This window comes from Bactrocera tryoni, chromosome 2 (genome assembly GCF_016617805.1).
Source record: "Bactrocera tryoni isolate S06 chromosome 2, CSIRO_BtryS06_freeze2, whole genome shotgun sequence".
Taxonomy (NCBI): Eukaryota; Metazoa; Arthropoda; class Insecta; order Diptera; family Tephritidae; genus Bactrocera; species Bactrocera tryoni.
The window spans coordinates 29,150,190-29,172,493 of NC_052500.1; the positions used below are offsets into that span (position 1 = coordinate 29,150,190).

General features: G+C 37.0%; 1 long non-coding RNA gene across 1 annotated transcript in view; it reads right to left on the bottom strand.

Moving 5' to 3' along the window:
* Positions 1–22,304, bottom strand: part of LOC120768571 — a 72,342-nt gene that overhangs the window by 42,451 nt on the left and 7,587 nt on the right. The window contains exon 2 of the long non-coding RNA XR_005704777.1: positions 12,294–12,371. This is a non-coding gene — a long non-coding RNA (uncharacterized LOC120768571). The remainder of the gene's footprint in view (positions 1–12,293; positions 12,372–22,304) is intronic.

Genomic DNA, 22,304 nt, shown 5'->3' on the forward strand with positions numbered 1-22,304 from the left:
ATTCGCAAGAAGCTACTCATTTGTCAGAACTCAGGTCCTTATAAGAAACCTTTTTACATAACAAGGTACTTTTACAAAATTTTACACAGATTATTGTTATATCCGAATAAATCTTTCAGGTCAGACATCCATACCATATAGCTGCCTCAAAAAGTGATCGCTCAAACTCAAGTCCTTCTATGGAAATCTTTTTGATTTGATGAGATATCTTCACTAAGGAATAGATTATTATCCAAGGCATGAGTACAATCTCCGAAGAATTCAGTTTGAATCACTATAGCTTATAGCTATCATTCAAGTTGCTTTATCAAAACTAGGATAAATATATTTTTGTACCCTTTTGTGATATAATAAATAGTTATAACTTCGATATAGCCGGCTTACTTGTTTCTAAGAAAATTTAACTTACTTGTATTTACTATCAGAAACACCAGTGATTTCTTCAAATTAAGTGTTAAGTTCTTTCAGACAATCCTTTACACGGCTTAAAGGTTATAAGAGCAAAATCTTACTAAATTCAAAAGTTAATCTAATCACTAACGTTAATCACTTGCCATGGCCTAGTTTGAACATTATATTACTCTATAAACATTACAAACTATTTTCATTATTAATTTGAAGGGCAAATGATGGTTAGTGGGTTAAGCACAAATAAAAGCGATATACATGTAAATAACAACAAGTTGTTTCTATTAATTGTTCATTGTCCAAAATATGCTCAGAAAGTTTAAAAGTCTAAAAGCCCTCACCTTTTTAATCAAATACCAAAACAAACATTAGTAAAAGCTCGAGGAAGTAACTAATAAAAGTACCAAGAATAGAGTTCTGGTTGAGGGATAAACAATACTTTAAAACGCGTTAGATGTTTCCTATAGACTGTATTTACTTTATAAGACAATCACGCACATTTTTCCAAAATTGTAAATATGTCTTTTGCTCTCCGTTGAAAAATATGCGGATGCAAACCGAACACTTTTCTCAAAATCCGCCATATTATGGTTTAAAACGGTCTCAATTTTTGAGAACGCCTTGGAACCGACTTATTGCGACCTTCGGCAACACTTGCCTGAACGGCAGCAATACTTTCATTACTTCGAGCAGTTCTTTGTCTAATTGCTACTGGAACATTATGTAAAGAAAACATACTTTCGAAATTTTCAATGACTCGACGAGTAGCGAGCACTGTTGGACGATTATTACGACCATAAAATGGCGAAAGCGCACGAAAAATTGCCGTTGGAGAACGATTATTTTGATAATAAAATTGAATAATTTGTAAATGTTGTTCCTTCGTTTATATTTCCATGATGAAATTGTAAACAGAATACGAAGAAACAAAAAATTGCATAACACGACATGTTGAAAATGGCCGAAACGACACTCAAAAATCATATCATTCCTTGGAAAACTCGGTAAATTATGGCCTTTTCAGTTTGGATTTCGTATAAGAGGTGATTTACAAAACAAATTTGGAAAGCGCTATATTCATGAATGAAAATCGAATTCCTCGAAAGTTTTCCATAGGAGGGCCTAGAATTACATCAAAACTTGTTGATTCCAGCATTATAAATATTTCCAATTCAAATAGGTTTTATTCCGCGCCGAAAATTAAGGCTCTGGCGGAAGGGAAAAGGACACCGCCTTTCCCCATGAGATATTATACACTTGTGCAACGGTTTTTCCAATCTTCGAAGCACTTCAAAAAATCATTTTTTTTATCTTCTTCAGCTCCTCCTTCGATGCCGCCTTTATCTCGTCAAGAGAAGTGTAACGTCGTCTTTTCATGGGCCTCTTCAGTTTAGGGAACAAGACAAAGTCACAGGGGGCCAGATCTTGGGAATACGGTGGCTGCGGCATCATTAGTGTGTTGCTTTTGGCCAAAAAGTCGCGCACAAGCAACGATGTGTGAGCAGGGGCGTTATCGTAGTGCAAAAACCAATTTTTGTTCTTCCACAAATCCGGGCGTTTCTGGGGGATTGCTTCGCGCAAATTGCGCATAACTTGCAGGTAATATTCCTTATTGACCGTTCTTCTTTGTGATTAAGAACTAATGATGCACCACGCCCCTGTTGTATGAATTAAAGAAAACTGTCAGCAAACTATCGCGATACTTTTTGAACACAGAAATGTGTAAAAGGTATTATCTTTGGCGGCCGTAGCGCATGGCGAAGCTATCACAAAATAACGGTGGTCATTCCGGTTACTAATTACATGTTCACTTAATTTTGATTCTACTTTTTTATTACTTTTTATTGTTATTAACATAATATAGTTTAAATGCTAACTTATAAGTGGAAATTAATTTAATAAAAGCTATGATAAAGGCAAAATTAACTCTACAAAGCTTTCTATTACAAATGTTCACTTAATTTTGATTGCAACTGTATCTATTAAAGAAAGAGACATGTGCTCAATGACAAATAAATTGTGCAATAAATTTCAAAATTGCAATTACTAAAGTAGCAGCCTGTCAATCAAATCATTAATTATCTCATAAGCACTCCCAGAAACTTAAGTTGTACTTCAACAAATTACGAAATGTAAAGCGATTTCAACTTGCAGAACTTCAAAATTTTTGGGTATTTAATTTCAAGCGAAATGTGCGTGGGGAGAATTAAGAGATAAACGGGGTTCTTAATGTTTTAATGACAGGAGAAGACTAAAGAAACTTATTTTTAGTTGGTGTTTATTTCTTTCAGCTCAACAATTGTTTAGAATTATGGTATAATTATGGAGTTTTATGACTTCCCTACACATTTTCGAAATGTCAGCGGCTGTTCACTTGCCCAAACGACTATTTAAAGTGCTTTGTGGGACAAATGATGCCAAATTCGTGAGCTTTGTCTAATGTTGAAGTGCCCAATGGCAACCACTCTGTCTGTAAACTCAGTGAACTTGACCTCAAACATACGCGTACATACTTGTAAAATTTTTTGAGTACTTTGTATAAACAGACACATATGTATATGACATACATATGCATACATACAGATATACAGATATATACATATATGTCCGAGTTCCTATGCGTTCGTTAAGTGAGAATTAGTTTCGCTAGTCTTTTCATATACTTCTTTTGACTTCTTTTGAAGCTTACGTATTTGTTGTATCCAACTGCAACGGTATCTGCCGCCAATATATTTTTATGTATTCTACAAATGTAACTGAACCATTTTGTAACTGTCAATATTAACTCACTATTATGCCCACCAGTTTTTCGTGACGCATTTCCGCTCCGACAGACACGTTTCCACTAAAGCTGCACAAAACCACTTGACTCACTGTGTCACACACTTTTCAACGCAAACACATGTTTTTCACATAACTATACTATATTGTATATAGACATATGTAGTATATAGTCATATTTCAGTTTGTACAAATATCTCTACTGTCTGCCTGCCTCACTGAACTAGTTCTTTTTACGTTTTTTAAGCGGCTTATGCGCTATTCTTTGCGCTGTCATTTGGAGGCTTCTGTCTGTCGCGTCTTTTATCGATACCCACTGTTCAATATATGAGCTCTTACACTCATGCACTTGTGTTGGCAACTTGCGTTGACCTGTGCCACATAATGACCCAATTCATGTTGAATGCATTCAGCTGGATGCCGACTTTGAAGTCCGCCGTCGACAGAGGTCATTCCCGCCGCGTTCAAGTTATTTGTACAGCAGTTATGAATATATAAAGAAATATACAATATAAATATATAAGTATATATACGTAAATAAGTGCAAAAGCATTCAGCAAAAGCGCCAACTACAGTGTTATTGAAGTGAAGTGAAAGAGAAATTGGATTAAGTGCTTTTGTGTCCTCTATGGATTCAGCGCCGTAAGCTTGTACCGCCCAGTGACCCGTCGAAAAATTTTTGTGTGGCATTTACTTTTGATAAGGCATGTTTTCGTGAGCTTATAAATGTTGACACATACATCCAGATTTCATCGCCGGACTTAAGATTCGTGGGTGCTTGAGAATTTATTGCAGTAGTGTGCGATAAAAAATAAAGTAGAGCGAAGAATTTGCATGAGGCCGACGGGAGAACTGAACAATATCGGAATAAATTGTTCGTTGTATTGAATATTCGTTTCGAATTAAGTGAGGACGTGTTCTTATGCATTTACTATCGAGTGGTCAAGTATACTTCAGCAAGAGTTAAGAGGAAACGCAGAAGAATAAGTCCTCGCTTAATTTCCTTGCGATATTCCCCACATTGAACAATACATATAGTATTTATGTATAACCAACCGACAACCAGGGGAATGATAGCTTTCACAATTTGAAAAGTGTCAAATAGTAGAGTCTCCATTATTTCTGTAAGTTTGCATTGGTTCTTCTGAGTTAAGTATTGCGATGTAAAAAAGGAGTTTTATAAGAAGTACACGACGAAAGATTTCCATTTTCAAACGTTCCGATTTCTTTTCAGTAGTTTAATTTAATGTTTCTTAGGTTATTCTATAGACAATTATTACCGGTCAATGCATGCATTGTATAGATCTCTCGAAAAAGAATGAGTGATCTGGAACTATTGTGAAAGCGAATATGATGTTTGAAAAGTTATTCGGACGGACCTCGTAACGCATATCAGCCAGAAGTGTCTTGGAAAGCAGGGTAGCAGTGGAAAGTGTTGTCAAGGCAAGTAAATTCACTTCTACTGGGAGTCAGGTCACAAAGGCATAGAGGGCAATCAAATACTGGACGAGATTGTCAAAAATGGTGTATGGCCAGGGGCGGATCCATAGAAAGCTGCGGAGAGTTCCCCACCCAAAAGTTAAAAGTAATACATTATTTCCATCATAAATGGCGCTCCGCGAAAAAAGGGAAAAAGAAGATTTACAAGTACTAAATTATAGAGTTCTCCCCCAAAATTCTACTCTGGCTCCGCCCCTGTGTATGGCTAACACCAGAAAACGTAATCAACATTGTCTTTACGACGATCTAGACAGAAGCATGTTAAAGAATATCAAACACCGATTGAACGAGCTACCTGGATGCAAAACTGTTAAAGTCATGTGCAAAACGACAGATCGGAAGTACACAAAATTCCTATTGGCACTCCATAGAAGAGACTATGGGAACATGATCGCATTACTAACTGGTCACTGTCTGTTGGCGACACACGGCCGCAGAACGAGGCTGACAGATCGAAAAGACTGCAAAAAATGTTTAGAGCAAGTCACCAGAGAAACAGTGGAGCATCTCTTATGCACTAATTCCACATTATCAAGATTACGCTGTAAGCATCTGAGGACCCTACTGTATGATATACTTATAGAGGTATCGATAGTGAGGCCACAGAATCTGTTGAAATTCGCATCAAGCGCAAGCATTCTAAAGGACGACTACTTCTCATGGACTAAAACTGTTCTATGCGTGGCTCATTGGGCTATCAGACTAACCTAACCTATTCGAGACGAATGCAACAACGTCGATTTAGCTCTTAAATCTTTGCTACCTCCGAGTGGTAACTTTCTTGTAAAGAGAATCTTAGAAAAAGCTGAAATTTTATAACGAGCTTTCTCGGAGAGTACACGCAGGTGCTTAGCGAAAAGTTTTTGTATAAGCATTTCACAATTTCTCCATACCGTGATGTTCACAACGGAACTGCCAAATTAAATAGCAAAATTATATAATATTTTTCATATTTTTTATTTTTGAGAATAACTAAGCTCTTACATAAATCATGTGATCAAATATGAACCGGACTGATAAAAAAAAATACATTCTCTGTAAATTAATAATTTTTACAAACTTTTCATAAGCCGTGGCCGTTATGACCGTCGTACTTTCCACGAATTTTGTTTTTTTTTCGGTTTTGTGTCAATTTTTGTATTGCTATTGGTTAGCTTCGAGAACTTTTTTTAACCATGTCTCCTCCACTAATAATCTCGCTGTGTTGTGAAGCATTTCTTTTCAACTCGACATCATTTTTGCAATAGATTCGAGTTTTTTGGTACGAGTTTAGCATTCACACGATTCATATCCAATATATTAACCAAAACATATTGCCTCGATCCATTGGAGATGTGAGATGCTGATATACGTAGATTTTTAAGCGCTATTTCTTTAATTTTTTCGATATGATCGTCATTAACAGAGGTGGATAATCGAATCGCATGAGGCGGGTTTTCAATGACTTCAAGACCTTCTCTGAATACTTTGTGCCTTTCAAATACATGTGTTCGTGATGAAGTAGGCTCCCCAAAACACTTCTGCAACATTTTCTGAAGAAGCTGATATTGATCCACTATAGTATACACCTACTATACAAACAGGTCGATCAAACTCAAGTCCTTGCATGGATGACTTTTTGATTTGACATGGTATCTTCACGAAATTAGCATGGATTACTATTCAAGCCATCGATACAATACAAATACCAGTTTCCAGTTCGGAATACTAATTGATATTGCTGTTATATTAGTGGATCCGGCCACGCGTTGTGGTGGTTTACTTTTCACATTATTATTTATATAATAATCTATTCAATACAGTGAAAATTTTATTACGAACAACGATTTTGTCGGTATACTATAAGTATCCAAGGGATTATACTTGAGGTTTAATTTTGAATATGTTCATAATCAAATCGTACAAATAAATTTCATTGGAAAAAATAACGAATTTAAGGCTACTTTCTCAATGTCTGGTTAACAGCCTTTCCGACTAGTTAATGGAGCTGTCCGCTTAGTAGAGCGTCCATTTAATAGAGGTTTCACTGTATTTTTTATTTATGATTTTTTTTACTATTCTATCTTCTAAGTTGGTTGGAACCGGTCACAGTGTGCTAAATTTTGCTAAAATCGGTTCAGTAGTTTAGGAGTCCATCGAGGACAAACACCGCGACACGTACTTTTTACATATAAAGATAAATGAAATTAATATCTGTTGTTATATATACCCATATTCAACCTTTAAATTGGAGATATAAGTATGTTTAAGAACAAAATTAATTTGAAACTTAAATAAAGTAACTCGATAACTATTTCAAAGATTTCCACCTTACGCACATAGATAGACAATTATTTTACGGTAAAGTACGACCAGCACATAGCATAAGCTATCAAAGCTTTCAATGCAATCAACTCTAGCGGTGATTTTCAATTTTCCTTCAATTTACACACTTCTTACGTTCGCACTTAAGCAAGCTCATAACTAACTCTGCACGCCTTGTAAGCAAGTGGGTGTGTATGTTTGGACGTTCGGGCGCGTTTGATGGCCTCTTCGAGTTATAGAAACGCCCGCACGCATGCTTACTCACACGCGGTATTCCACAGGCGACGACAAGCACGATAACGGTGTTGACACCGGCGACTTTGATAGGTATGCAAGCTATGCTATCTTAAGACTTAAGTAAACTTTGTTATCTTTCGTGTGGCCCAAATACTTCACTTTATTCATTGAGGCAATGTTTGATGTTATATGTAAGTGAGCGGAGGTATGTACATATGTATGTGTGTGGTACATACTCTGTAATCAACTGATAAGCGTTGGAGGGCCACAATGAAGCATGCGAGCGGCTAGTTTTGTAAAACAAGAAAGAATGCAGTGGAAATTCATATGTATCACAAGGGGTTATGAGGAGTAACGGCGCCAAGCAGGAAATGAAAACCTTTCAGTACGAATGTACTATGGATTTGCAGCTATCATATCTTGAAATGAAATAACCAAACAAAAAAATATTCAAAAACCCTTGCTTAAAACAACAACACAGCAATTGAGCTTTATTCCATACAGAAAGAGGTTTATGCTTGATTGCGAGTAAATAAAGTGTGTAAACCTAAAAAATTGCTTCGAATTATTATCCCAATATCACTTATTTCTTATTTCTTAAAACCCAAGAGACAAGTGAAAAATAAAGTCCAATTTGTGAGCCGCACACTTTGAGTACTTTCGTTCAGTTTTTCCATTTACTTCGAATAAACTTCATGCGGTTCACTGCCAGACGTTTGCTGGTGGTACTTCCCGGCCACTTTGGCATGTGGTGAACCAACCTCAAATTGCGGCAAATAATCAAAATATATTACGGTAAAAAAGGCAGTAAAAAATCAACCAAAAAGTTCACTGATGAAAGGGACAAAAGCGTATGAGCCGAAAGCAATCTAATGAACCAGAGCAATGTTAGTTAATAACGTTTCAGATGAGTTGCTCTTAGGCAGACGTACCAAATAAATGGCCTGCAACAAAAGCAACAACACTCCATAAGGTACAATACTCGTTTAGCACTCAATATAGAACTTCAGTAAAAAACAAAATATGTTTGTATGTACACTGTTGTGCAAAAAGTTTCGCTGTGTAAAATTCTTCAGTTGAAAATAAGCGAAAAGTAAAAAACGACAACAACATAGTTAAATAGCTAAATGGAAACATAGCACTTTAGGCAGAACGAAATTTATGTGCCATCAATGTGTGGCAGGCAATTCAATAACCGAGCACAGCAACTCATCGCCGTCAACGAGTTTGCTGATTGCAACGCCGTTCTAACATTCTTTCGGTATTTGGTAAATAAAAGATACGCGCGGCTACACGGTTATCGCACAGTTAACATCTCATACAGCATTCCGAGATAAAGCAGAACACCATATTTCGCCATTTGCCGAAGAAATGCTTTTCTGCAAGACTTGTTTGTACTTTATAACATTTCAGGTTTTTGGCATTGTGATATTTTCAAGGAATTTTATTTATGCAGCTTGCTCTTCGCCCAGTTCATTTTGCCTTCTTCATTAGAATCTGCAAGACACTTGATAATCATAATATTTTCAGCTTTTTCGGTTGTTCTGAACCGGTTTTGCACAAGCGGCGCACAATGCCTAGCAATTTCAAGTTACTTCGCACGCAATTGCTTGCTGTTTGAACTTAAAGTGCCTTGTTAAGAAAATGGAAACTTTTCGGAGTAGATGTTCTTATACATATTATATTAAGAATACAAAATGACCTTAAAATTATTACAAGAAAAAAGAAGGAAGTACATGAATATGAAGTGAACTAGATCTAATACGTTTAAGTACAGCTTACATACAAATAAATATAGATCACGAAAATTACTCGTTCATAACTGAAAGATCGCAGCCTAACAGAACCGAAACTATTAGGCTTTTAAAAAATTTTTAGTAGAAATGGTTGTTTCAGACCAAAATGGATCTTCACGAACTTGTCGCTCAGCTTTTGAGTTATCCATTTGCGATCATCTTTCCAGCAAAGCTGCTCATTTGATGTAACCGTCGATATTGTATCTTTTTAACATACTTTAAGCTGCCATGCAAATTGAACGTTCAAAATCAAGACCTTGTATGGAAAACTTTTTTATTTAAGAAGATAACTTCACAGAATTTGGCAAAGGTACAATGTCCGCAAAAATTTTTCAGAGATCCAACAAGATCACAAGATAATTCATGAAATTTTACATGGATTATTTGCCAAAGCATAGTTTGGGTTAGGTTAATCTGGTAGGCCAATAAGCAACGCATAGACCAGTTTGTTGCTTTGCAATACCAGATGGAGTTCACTTGCTAAGTCCAAGACTCGTTTAGGATACCTGCGGTTGTCGCAAATTTTTCAGACTCTGCGGCTTCACTATGAATACCTCCTACAGGTGTGGGGACCTCAGATGCCTACAGCGTAGCCTTGCCAATTCGAGTTAAGTGCACTAGAGATGCCCCGCACTAAGAATTTCCTGCAGCGACCAGTTAATATTCCCATAATGTTCTCACAGTCTCCTCTATCGAGTGGCAATAGGAATTTTATGTACTTCCGATCTACCATTTCGCACATGATGTTTGCAGGTTTGCAACCTGGTAGATCGTTCCATCGGGTTCTGATTTTCTCCACCGTGCTTCTGTCCAAATCGTCGTATAGACAATGAATGGGTTTCCCGTTTCATGGGTTTCATGTTTTCTTGGAAATCTCGTCCCCTATTTCATTTCTCTCAATGCCTTTGTGGCCTGGCGCTCAGTAGAAGTGAAGTTGCTTACTTCTGGCAACACTTCGCACTTCAACTGCTGCCCAGCTTTCCAAGACACTTCTGGCCGATATGCGATACGAGGTTACTGCCTTGATTACTGCTTTCGCGGCTTTCGCAATAGCAAAGATCTTAGCTTGCAATATACTGTACTTAAAAAGTTGCCTTATGCCTAATTTCGGAAAAGTTATGTATTCCAAAGATAGTTTTGAGATTGTCTCAGAACAAATTGTTGAGATCGGATAACTATTGTTTATAGCTACCATACAAACTGACCGATGAAAATCAGAATAAAGATCTTTTTATACCCTGCTCTATGCTATATAAATGCACCTGTGAAGCGTACCACCACTTCGGGGCATCCGAAGTTAACGTGTTGTCATTATCTAATTGACTCAATCAATTCTCTCGATCGCTATCGACCCTTTACTTCCACTTTTGTAAATATTCCTTTAATTTAGGTACTTTTTAGCTATTTTCTTACAGTTTGTGAACAAATTCACAAACTAAATCAAAAATAATAGTAAGTGATATAATGACAGCATCGTCCTGTTACTTTTTTGGAGTTCATTTGACAGAAGTATTGTTGGAGGATATGTTCATTGTTTAACTATAAAAGTTTGACTTTTTTTTCTATCTTTATGTGATTAACAAAAGTACTATGTACATTTGCACATGCTTGTATTGGAGCTTTCGTCTCCAGCGAGTTCATTTTCTAGTGAAAGTTTTCTTAAGATCATTTGCCTTTGGCATTTTATGTTTCCTGTTGAAGCTCCACAGTATTTCTTCTAATGAGCAAAACGGATACAAAATATGTATTTACATACACTATATATGTACATTATTAAGTATTCGCTACTTCGCTGCAAAATTAAGTCATTAACCCCAATCGTCTGCTTAAGCAAGAAGATCAACTTCTGAAAGAAGTAATTTACGAACACATGTGTTTTGGTATATTATGTATGTATATATGTACATATGTGAATAGAGAACTGTATATAATAGGACTGATTAATAATTTTAATCACATTCGACTTAAAGCTGAGCTCCAACAAAGGTTTTGAACAACAAAGTCATTATTATTATTTCAAATTAATCATACTAATTCGATAGAGTATCGGTATTAAGCGGCAATGAAGTGTTGCCAAATCTTAGACAACTTGTATTCTGCAGCAAGGTTGCATAACTGAACCGAAGAAGCTACACTTTAATCGAGACCTTAAAAACTCAAAAAGTCTTAATTGAATAAATATAGTTTTGAGTACTAAAATACTTCAAAATATGAGAAGAGCACGTACCAAGAAATGTATCAATAGGTTTTAATTAAGAATTATAATACAATACTAGAGGACCCGCCCATGTTTAACTCTGGCTGATACATAGGTAGTACTACTAATACCATCTATATGAATTCTATTAGTTAGATTATAATTATTAGTTAAGGAACAATCGAATTTTTGGGGAAGCAACAAAAATGAATCAAAAAGCATTTTGTGCGTTAAGAAAGAATTGGTTTTTGGGGTAAAAATACTATTGAATTTGGGCTGTGCAACAGTGAAATCAATCGAGTCCAATCGATTGTCAGCCTGGTGGACTGCATATTAAGAAACGGTTCTCAAGCGTGGATATACAAAAAAATCGGCTGGCAAAGTTATGGCATCAGTCTTGCAATGCTTCGAAAAGATTTCTCTATATCTCAATATTTAGTAGACCTTTTTATCAACATTTCGGTTATGCCGCTATATTTTTATGCCAGATCTTTTGCAATTTTAAATTGCCTGTCAAGATACCCCTTCCAATAGTTAGCAGGTATGAAAAAAATGTTATAACTACCCATAGATGTTTTGAATCACCCAATTTATTACCTAAGAACGAACAACTCTGTCCACGTTATGAAAACTTGTCTACAGATGTCGCCTTTTACTTTGGCATCGTTTTGTTTATTGCACGTTTACGCCAATTTAAGGTTTGAATATTGGATACTGCGATGGTAGCGCAGTCTATCGGCCAAACATTCCAAAATTAGCAATTGATTAAAAATGAAAAATTAATTTAAAAACACCATTTTCCAGTAGACCAAATTGTGAATCTAAACCATTCTCGAATCTCTTTGAACACACACAAAAAATTTCATCAAAATCGGTCCAGCCGTTTAGGAGCAGTTCAACTACAAACACACGGTCAGAAGATTTATATATATAAAGATTAGGTGAACAATATTAGGTAAAAAAGTCCATTTAGCTGCTTCTCCAGTTAATTTAATTTTATGCCGAATGTGTATGTGATGTATGTGTATATGTGATTTTAAATTCAAGCAATTTTTGTAGGATTAACTTACCAAGTTGAAGAAAAAGTAAAACGGCCGTTGGTCGGTTGTATTTGATTGATTTCGTTCGTGCAGTTATGGAAATGTAATCTGGAATATAAAGTAAGTAAAATATATTATATGTTTATCAAATATATAATCGGTTTGAGGGCTGCATTAAAAAAAACGCAATGCTTATTTACAGTTTTTGAGTTTCTAATGCTTATTTAACCGGATTTTTTCCGTGCAAAAACTTGATTTTGATTCTGCAGTTTGTATGGCAGCCATATGTTATAGAGGGCCGATATCGGCCGTTCCGACAAGTGAGCAGTTTTTTAAGTAGAAAAGGATGTGTGCAAAATTTCAGATCGATATCTTAAAAATTGAGTGAGGAGTTCACATATATACATACATATGTACATACATACATACGTTATTGGTATAAAAAGAATAATTTTTATTCCTCATCTTCATCAACATAAGCTCACATGATTTTGCTCACAATTACTGTGAAGACAGTTAATTCTTCAATACAGCAAATTAACAGCGCTAAATTTCAAAATCGAAAATTAACAGCTCGTCAACAGTGTCTAAACATACTTAAAGCACTTTGTCCATAATATCACAATAAAAACTCTGTTTCAATAAGATTTCATTCGCAAATCGATAACAGTTGCAATAAACTACTCTTCTGCTAGCGGTTCCAACGGAAAACGAACGGTAGTTAAGCGATAAAAAGCAATATTCATAAAGTCAAAAAGTTAATTTTTTCCCACAACAATATTGAATGAGATTTGTTATTCACGAATGTAGTATGTACATATGTACGTATGAATGTGATATGGAGGTTGCATATGTACATATATACTTATATACATACGTCTTTCAAATCTTTTCTTACACAATCACTAATTTATACAAATTTATTTTCTTTATTCAATTGAAAAATTATACAAATCGTCAAAAATACAATAAAAGCGAAACACAGTCAAAACAGACAGACCAGCAAACAAGCAGGGTTATGTAGAGATGAAAAATTACAAATACAGTGCTAAACACCAGACAACAATTGCTAGAAATTCCTAATACTTGACCGCACCTCAATAGAAATGGGAAAAGTTGGGAGTAAGAGAAAAATGGAGAAGAAAAATTAACAGCGGCAACTCCAGAGAAAAGATGTTACAAATAACTTTCTTTGTACGAAAGGTCAATGTGTATATATGTATGTCCAAGAGGCCCTTATGGGTATATAAGCTTATGCGTTTAACGCTTATGTAACAATTGAGACTGTTGTTGGGAATCTTAAAAAGCTTAGGCCAACGTGAACCAGCATTTTTGGTTGAGTACACACTCACAAAGTTCAGAAAAAACTGACTTTTTGACACGTACATACATATAAATATATACATACATATGGTATTAAAATACATTTTTCCTTTCTTATTTTATATAGTTGTCAGCCGCTACAACCGAGAAGTCACGCTTCATTAATCAAATCTTCGTGCAAATGTCAAGTAACTCATATACTACATTGAGAGAAGTAAACGTGTTGCTCCTACCTACTTACATACATACACACATATGTATGTATGTATATAAGAAATGTATGGAATTCTATATATAAATATATATACATAGTTTCCAGACTTTCTTCAAGATGCAAGCCTGTCCCCCAAAAGGCATGCAATCGCGCATACAAATGAAGCTATCACCAGAAGGGAGAGATAATAATGAGGTGTCGACAAGTAGGGCGGCTGCTGCTGAATACTCTCATCAGAATAAAATGACCAAAGAAAGAAGATTTTGGCTTTTTGGCGACGGCAATATCTATAAATTTGACAGGTATCACAACCTATTTGCCGCTCGCAGTTTGTAGCGCGTTACGCACGTGTGATACGTTAATTCGGAAGTCGACACTCAGCAACAAAGTAATGCACAAAGAAACAAAGTACCAGTCTCCAACTCATAAATCACATAGAGCACATTTGAAGTTCAGCTTTTCCTGCTTTTTCTTTTTATGCGTAATTGACATGTCACAAGAATGCTGTGACAATACTCGTATAGCTTTGCACACCTAGCGGTGATGTAGGTGCATACAAAGGAACGCATAACTTACGGAACCGTCATCTGAATCAGGCCTGCCATTTTATTCCTCCATTCCAATTCACCAGCAAAATATGTCAAGTGGTGGGCGCTTAGTGAGGCTTTAACTGACTAGTGAATGAAATTAGTGGCACTTCAAGTCTTTGAGCACATTATATGATGCAATATGATAGATATAGAAGCCCGAAGGGGGCCGTCGCCCCGGGCGCAACGTCTTGGGGGCGGCAAAATGATCTTCGCTGTTTTTTAAAACTCCAATTCGGGCAAAAATTCCTGAAAATTGTGTCAAAAGTGTACAAGATATAGGGCGAAAATGGTTTTTTTTTATGGCTTTTAATAAGATGTCTTGTAAATTTACTATCAATTTCATCAAAAACGGGATTGTGAGAATTTTGGAACTTCAGAATTTGCGTGGCTTTCCTAAATTTTATATACTTAATATCGAAGATATTTGGGTAGGTGGATAAAGGGGGGCGGCAGAACATCCTTGGCCCCGGGCGCCCGAAGTTGTAGCTAGGCCACTGCCCAGCAGTAGAGTACTATACTCTAGTGGATAATGCGCAACCTCAGAGACGTCGTGCAATGCGCACTGAAGACGCTATTGCTGCTGTGGAGCAAAGTATCGCAAAAGACCCGAATGAGTCCCGATTTTCATAAGATTTTTTTTTTTCAGCGATGAACCTCACTTTTAATTGAATAGGTAGTGCTGGTAATATACAAGCCATTGTTAAGAAGCCGATACATTCACTGTTTGTATGCTCTATGGACAGAGGAAATCAAACGACCTATTCATACAAAAATGGAGCCGGCCGTCATGTTGGAGTCAATGAAGAACGCTATCGAGCTATGAATAACGACTTTTTCGTGCCTGAATTGCAAAATGTTGATGCGGACCACCTTTGATTCCAAATAGATGACGCTATATGACTTAAAACTAACGAAACACTAAATATTTTGAAGGAAACTTTTACTGAGCGCATTATCTCGCGTTGAGGACCTGTCCCTTACCTCTTAATTCATGTGATTTAACACCGCTGAACTGTTTTTTTGTGGGATTATATGAAACGGCTTGTCTACGCATATCACCGCGAGCTAATTGACAACTTGGAAAGAAACATACGGACCCTTTTGCTGCAAAAAGTGGTCCAAAACTAACGCTATTGAGGATGGAAAAGATGTTGAGGTAGGTAAGAGTATTACCACTTTGGTGTCAGTTAGCGCTTGATGCATTATCGTCGAATTTCTATAAACTTGCTATTTCGTTTCATCTTTGCTCTCGAACCGCTTTTTGCTTTCGATGAAACCAACTTATGTCCGCTATGCTTCTTGTGGAAAGTCATTCAAGGTTTGGTGCCTGAAGTGTTCCAAATATTCTGTGTCTGGATTGTGCTAGAGCGGGCCGCTGCGGCAAATGTTGTTTAAGGGCAGACCCATTTTTAGTGCGTATTCTTCAAACGGTCGGTGTCCCGTTATAGTTGCTGTAAGCAAGAAACTACTATTCCTGGTCCTATGCAGTGAATTTTTGGTTCCAGTCTTAGCATATTTGGGTCATATTTGCTGCGTTATCTTGCAGTTGGTTATTGATTTCCAACTGCACTAAGCTACTTGTTCCTAATGAGTATAAAGATCTCTTTTGTTCATACCCAGCGGACATGACTCCGCTTCGGATATATGTATCTAAAGAAACTCATAGTTTGACCAACTCATCTGCTTTTTAATGAAAATATTTCTGTTACCGGTAACCCAAATTAAGGACACGTGGAGTTGATTCGCCAGTGAGCTTAAAGCCTTTCTGCAATTGCTAACTATACTGGAAGGATCGAAGAACCTTTTAGTGTTTTTAGAGGACCGAATGCAAATGGGACTGTTTGACACGAATTTTGAAATCTCAGGCAAGTACAAATTGCACAGTGATAGCTACCATAATCTGCTACGGGGAGGGCACAATAGACTATAGGTCACAGTGAAAACCTCAATTTACATATGTATCTATCTGTATATCTATAATCTGGTCCTTAACGCATTAGTCAATATTTCCAAGCTACCTTATTTCCACGCAGGGCTCAGAAGTATAAACGTATGTCTATAAGTAGTTTCGCAAAAACTAAGCCCAGCCATAAGTTCCGCTAATCAGTAATCCCGTTGCGGTTCACAAACGTACACAGGCATAAGTGTATATGTAATTTATAATGTTGGAATTTAAATATAAAAAGTAAAATATGTGCCTGCATATGTGTGCGTAAATTCGCACGACTTGCATAACTGGCAAAACGCTTTAGTGCTTCCTGCCGCAGCATCCATTGCGGTGACTGACGCAACGGCAAATGTGAACTGTTTCAGCGCGCCACCAATGGGTGGGCATATGCATGTGTGCGCATGGAAGTAATTCAGATTTATGAAGCGCGATTACCGTTAGAAAAAACCAGGAAAATTATACGGTCGGCGCAGTTTAAGCCCTTTCACTTTCTAGCGGCGCAGCGAGTAAATATTTTTATAAAAGATGACAGTTTCAAGGAAACGGCTGTGGGGAATGGGGATTGTGTAATATGCAAACTTTTTCACTTAATTAGTTGCCAGAGGAAATGCGCGGCAACCAGTCCAACTAGAGCAAAATAAATATATAATATTCATACACATTGTAGGCTCTACTCGCCCGCCATCGCTTTTCATTCAAGAAAAGTCACCAAAAGCGTTTGTTGCATTGCGGCCCAGCGCACTAGCTGGCTTAGTCGGCTGAAAAAGGATGAAACTCGCGGGAATTTCGTTTTTATTTAAAACACTAACCGAGCAACTAGCAAGCATTTGAGAACCGGGTGATAGGCGCGGCGCAACCACAATCGAGAAACAATATGCCGGAAAACGTAGAAACGGGAAATATTGTGGCAACGTTTTGGCGTAATGAAAAACGTAACGTAAAAAGGAAAATGCAATTTAACTGACAGACTTAATGAATGCGCACAAATGGTGCCACCAAAGCAGCCCTGCACCAGAGGCAGCAGGGTAGCACCCAAAGCGGAAAGTTAGAAATTGAAAATTAAAACATTTCCAGTGAAACTTCACTTAAATAACCGCTAAGCTGGAAGTGTAAATGAGAATGAAAATGAAATTTGCCCCAATTCCACCCAAAGTGTGGTACGAAATAAATGCAACAAATAAATGATAAGGCAGCTAGATAATGCGTTAGGGCCGCATAAAGCCGCTGCGCCCCGGGTGCGGCCAACCTAATGCTTCGGTTGCCGAAAGCGGTAGAAATTCTATATATTTCGGCTGTTGCACAGAGGGTGGAATGCAAATTATTCCGGTGAATTGGGTCAACTTCAGCGCTTACAACGTGTCCACATAATACATTTTGCATGCTCAGCGCGATTTACATAAGCAAACATGTTTACGCGTCTATAATATTCATATATATACCGATTACATATGTACACAGTTGGCCATAGGTAGCAGGTCGCACGTTTATGCCTTATACAGTGGCATGCTTGGTGTTATTATGGGCTGTCACACACCTCCGCATTCCAACAACAAGCATCATTTACGGTAGGCTTGCAGTTGACAGCTTGTAGCTTCAGGAAGCACAATTTCGAATGTTAATAAAATTTACACACTCCAATTCTGCACACACATACACCCACAAACATTTGTGCATATGAACTCAATTGCGCACACTCATACACTCGCACTTCTAGTGTGTCACATGGCTAAGCGTGCGCTTTTTTGTTGTCTTGTTGTCTCCTCGACCTGCTCGCTGCCACGCATGTAGGACATTGGTTGGATTTGCTAAGCGGTGAAGTTGAGCTGGATTTTGTGGTTATGTAAAGCGCTGTAGGCGTACGTGTCCAGGCATTATGCTACCTAAATTCTGATTACAGGGAGATAAATTTATGATTTACTTAAGCATATAATGAAAATTAAAAAATTATCCAAGAAAAAAATAGAAACGCTAACTTTGGTTGTATCGAGGCTAGAATAGGAATAAAGAAATTTCATAAAGGAAAATAAACAAATTTTCTTCAGAAATGAAGAAGTTTTCATAAAAGAACTCCACTTTGATCGTTCAGTTTGTAAGGCAGCTGTATGCTGTAGTGGTTCGATCAGAAGAACTTTTTCAGACATTATAGTGTTCTTTCGTACAATAATTCTTGCAAATTTCGTAAAGATATCTCGCCAAATGAAAAAATGTCTATACGAGCACTTCAATTCAATTGTTCAGTTATGGCAGCTATATGCTATTGTGGTCCGATATCAACACTTCCGACAAATGAGATACTACTTAGACAGAAAAGGTTGTGTGCAAAATTTCAGAGCGATATCTCAAATTGCAAACAAGACAACAAGGCTAAAGCGACTCGGCGCGTGATGGTGATCTTTTATATACATACATAAATATTTTAAAGAATCTCCGACATTTCCTTCTTGATTCTACAAACTTCGTGGCAAACTTAATACACCCTGTTCACATATACATTGCAGCATGATTTACTGTCTCATAATTTAATAAAAGGACGCAGATTTGGTGTAATATGCTGCGAGGAGAGAGTTACATCGAGAAATCGCAATCCTACTTATCCCAACTTTACCCTGACATACCTAACATTCCTATACCCTATCCAGAATCCGCACAAACAATAACTACTTATTTTCATTTCTACTCAAACCGAGATATCTCACTAATTTTTCTAAGATCTAACCCCGTTTTTCATGGATCTACTGTCAGTTGACTTTAATAACAACATTTTGGTTGAACTTTTGAAATTGAGTATTATCGAATCAACTGAATCCGCCAAAAAAAATCAGTTGAAGTGTTGGCAAACTTCCCGGTCATCATGGCTCTACCATCAGATGACTGCTATAAAATTAGAGAACCTCTATTTCGCGTTTCAACTCAACTGCTTTTTGGTTGAAGTTGAATATTCGCTATTATCGACATTAATATGAAAAAAACGATTGAAGCCTTGTGAAACTTCTTGTTCATCATGGCTCTACGGTCAGATAACTTCCATAAAATTAAAAAAAACAAAAACCTATTTTCAACACAATTGCATTTTGGTTTGATTTGATATTCGACATAAACTCAATCCGTACAAAAATAGTTTGAAACGTTGTCAAATTTGCCGTAGATCATAGGTCTACCATTAGATGTCCCCTATAAAGGTTTTCATCTCTACTGCATTTTGGTTGAAGTTTTGAAATTCCTTATCGATAATATCATTAAATTGTCAACAAAACTTTGACTTACTTGATAGTTGGAAGTTTGAATGGAGTTGAGTGATCACAAAGGCTTTTTCTTTTGCGTCCCAAATTGTTTGTCAACTTGATATACTAAATCAAAACTAATCTCCATTTTAATAATTCTTAGCTGTTTAATTATCTAACAATATTAACTTTTTAGATCGAAAACGCCATCGCTAATGAGAAGAGATAAACCTTGTAATACCAAAACCGAGTTTGGTTGATCTTAAGCTGAGTAGCTTTAACTTCAATTCCGCTGAGTGGCGAAGAAAATCCACTTTTTTGGAAAATCCAATTAACTGAATAAAGTTGTAATAGGAATATTAGTTACTTTTCCTCTAGACATGATTTTGATCACCAATACAAAACACAACTACCTAAACCATTGGTTACAGTTAGCCACACTTTGGTTAGGTTTGGTTCAATTTTTCCACGTGCACTACCGTTAAAACAGATCAAAGTTTCCGGGCTGACAATACTATAAGGAAATCTATATGATTTTTAGTTAGCTCTAACCCTCAAAAGTCGCGTGTGTAAATTTGACTGCTGTCAGATCTTTAATGTGTGAATTACATATATCATTTTGAGTGAAGTAACTTTTCTTATTGTGAAAAAGAAATAGATAAGAGGAATAGAACAATGCTTTTGGAAGGGAAAAATACAGTCGAAAAAAAACTTGGCTTTGATAACGAGTTTCCAGACACACAGGTAAATCAACCATCAAGGATTGGTATGCTAAGTTTAGACGCGGTAGTTTGAGTGGACTGCACACGATGAATCCGCTCCAAAGCGCGGAAAACTTAACAGTCGGCAAGGTTATGACGTCTGTATTTTGGGATGCACATGGAACAATTTGTATTAACTACCTTAGAAAAGGAAGGATTATCAACAGCGACTATTACATAGCGTTATTGGATCGTTCTAAGGATGAAATCGCCGAAAAACGGACGCATTTGAAGAAAAAGGAAGTGATACTTCAGCAAACCAATGCACCATGTCGCAGTCGGTGGCAAAAATCCATGAAGTGGACCACGAACTGCTCTCACGTTTTCTCCAGATATGGCTCCCAGTGAATATTTCCTGTACTCAGATCTCAAAAGAATGCTCACTCGGAAGAAAATCTCGTCAAATGAAGAGGAGAACGCCGAAACTGAGGCCTATTTTGAAGCAAAGCACAAATTTTACTACAAAAAAGTTACCGAAAAGTTAGAAGATTGCTATAATCAGTGTATCACCCTTGAAAACGAATTTTGCCAAAAAAGTATGTTTTACTATGCTAGGCCGGGGAGTTCTCAATTGACCTGTTATAAAAAAGAAGAAGCAGAAAGCGACTTTATGCGTTAGCACCCTCAACTCACACTCAGCTCAGCTCCAACCTTTTCACCCAGTTTAAGTCATTCATTTGCATTTTCAACAAGTGCCGCTGTGCTGCACCTCCCCTCTGTGGCAGGTGGCAGTATGTAGCGCAGAGCAGTTACAAGATAAGGACGCCTGTGCGTGAGTTCGCTTTTTGCATATGCCTTAGTTTCCGCTTCCGACATGGCAATCGTGCAATTATGATTCGTTTTTGCGTCGAGTAGGAAAGCGTGTTAATCCATACCGATAGAGTGGCCACAGTGTGAAGTGCAAATGTTGCACACCTATGTTAATTTATGGATGCATCTGAACATGCAATTAGCATTTAGGGTCAAGCGACTACGCACCTACATACATGCATTTGTCGAGCACCATTCGTCGCACACCACAAGTGACACACATGCCTGTGGAGTCCTCGTTTTTCATTGCACTTTCAATTGCAGGCGCACTTGAACACCTCAAAAACGTCAACACACAAACCATGAATGGGCGGCGACTTAGCTTTTTGCAATTTAAACGCTCTCAAGTGCACTAAATACTTAAAGCCTCAAAGCTGCCTTCGCATGCCAACGCTGTGTGTGTTTGCCACACCTGCCGCGCGAAAGGCATTTTTGTGGCGATTTGCAGCACGTGCTGCCAATGCTACAACAGCAGTGCGGACACCTTCAACTACACATTTTCATTCGCAGCTTATTTGCTCTTCTTAAATTCGCATTTAAAAATTATATTTTAGCGTTTTTTCTGCACGCACTTTGCACCTGTGCAAATAACTGTTTTGTAATGTTGTTGTACGTTCATATATCATATGTATATGTATACATATACATATGTATGTGTGGTTGAATATAGGCGTATGCCTTGACTTAAGTACTATTGTCGCGTTTGTTTGGTTAATTTGACTTTGCTTTTATTTAATTACACTTATACATACATACATACATACAACTTAATTTTCAGTCGCGCCCTTTACAGTTATTAACAGCATTGATTTACGCTTTTTGCAAGCATCACCATAACATTCAACATTTTTCAAGGCATTCAATCAGATAAAAGAAAATACTAAAGCGTAAATAAACGAAACCTTCAAGCGACACAAATCGTATCTACTTAAGTACACACATACATACATACATTCGCACTTTTTTTCCGCTTCATTAAATACTAAGCTCAGCAAGCTTAGTTCACACTTGCTATTCTTGATATTGTATACACTTGTCGCACCAGAAAAATACCAGCGAAGTGCCGCTCGAATTTCATCGCCTTCGGATAAATACAATATGGTTATGTCTGTATTAGGGTGTTTTTTAAGACATGTGGACATTGTTATGACAAAGATTTTAGCTTTATGATAAA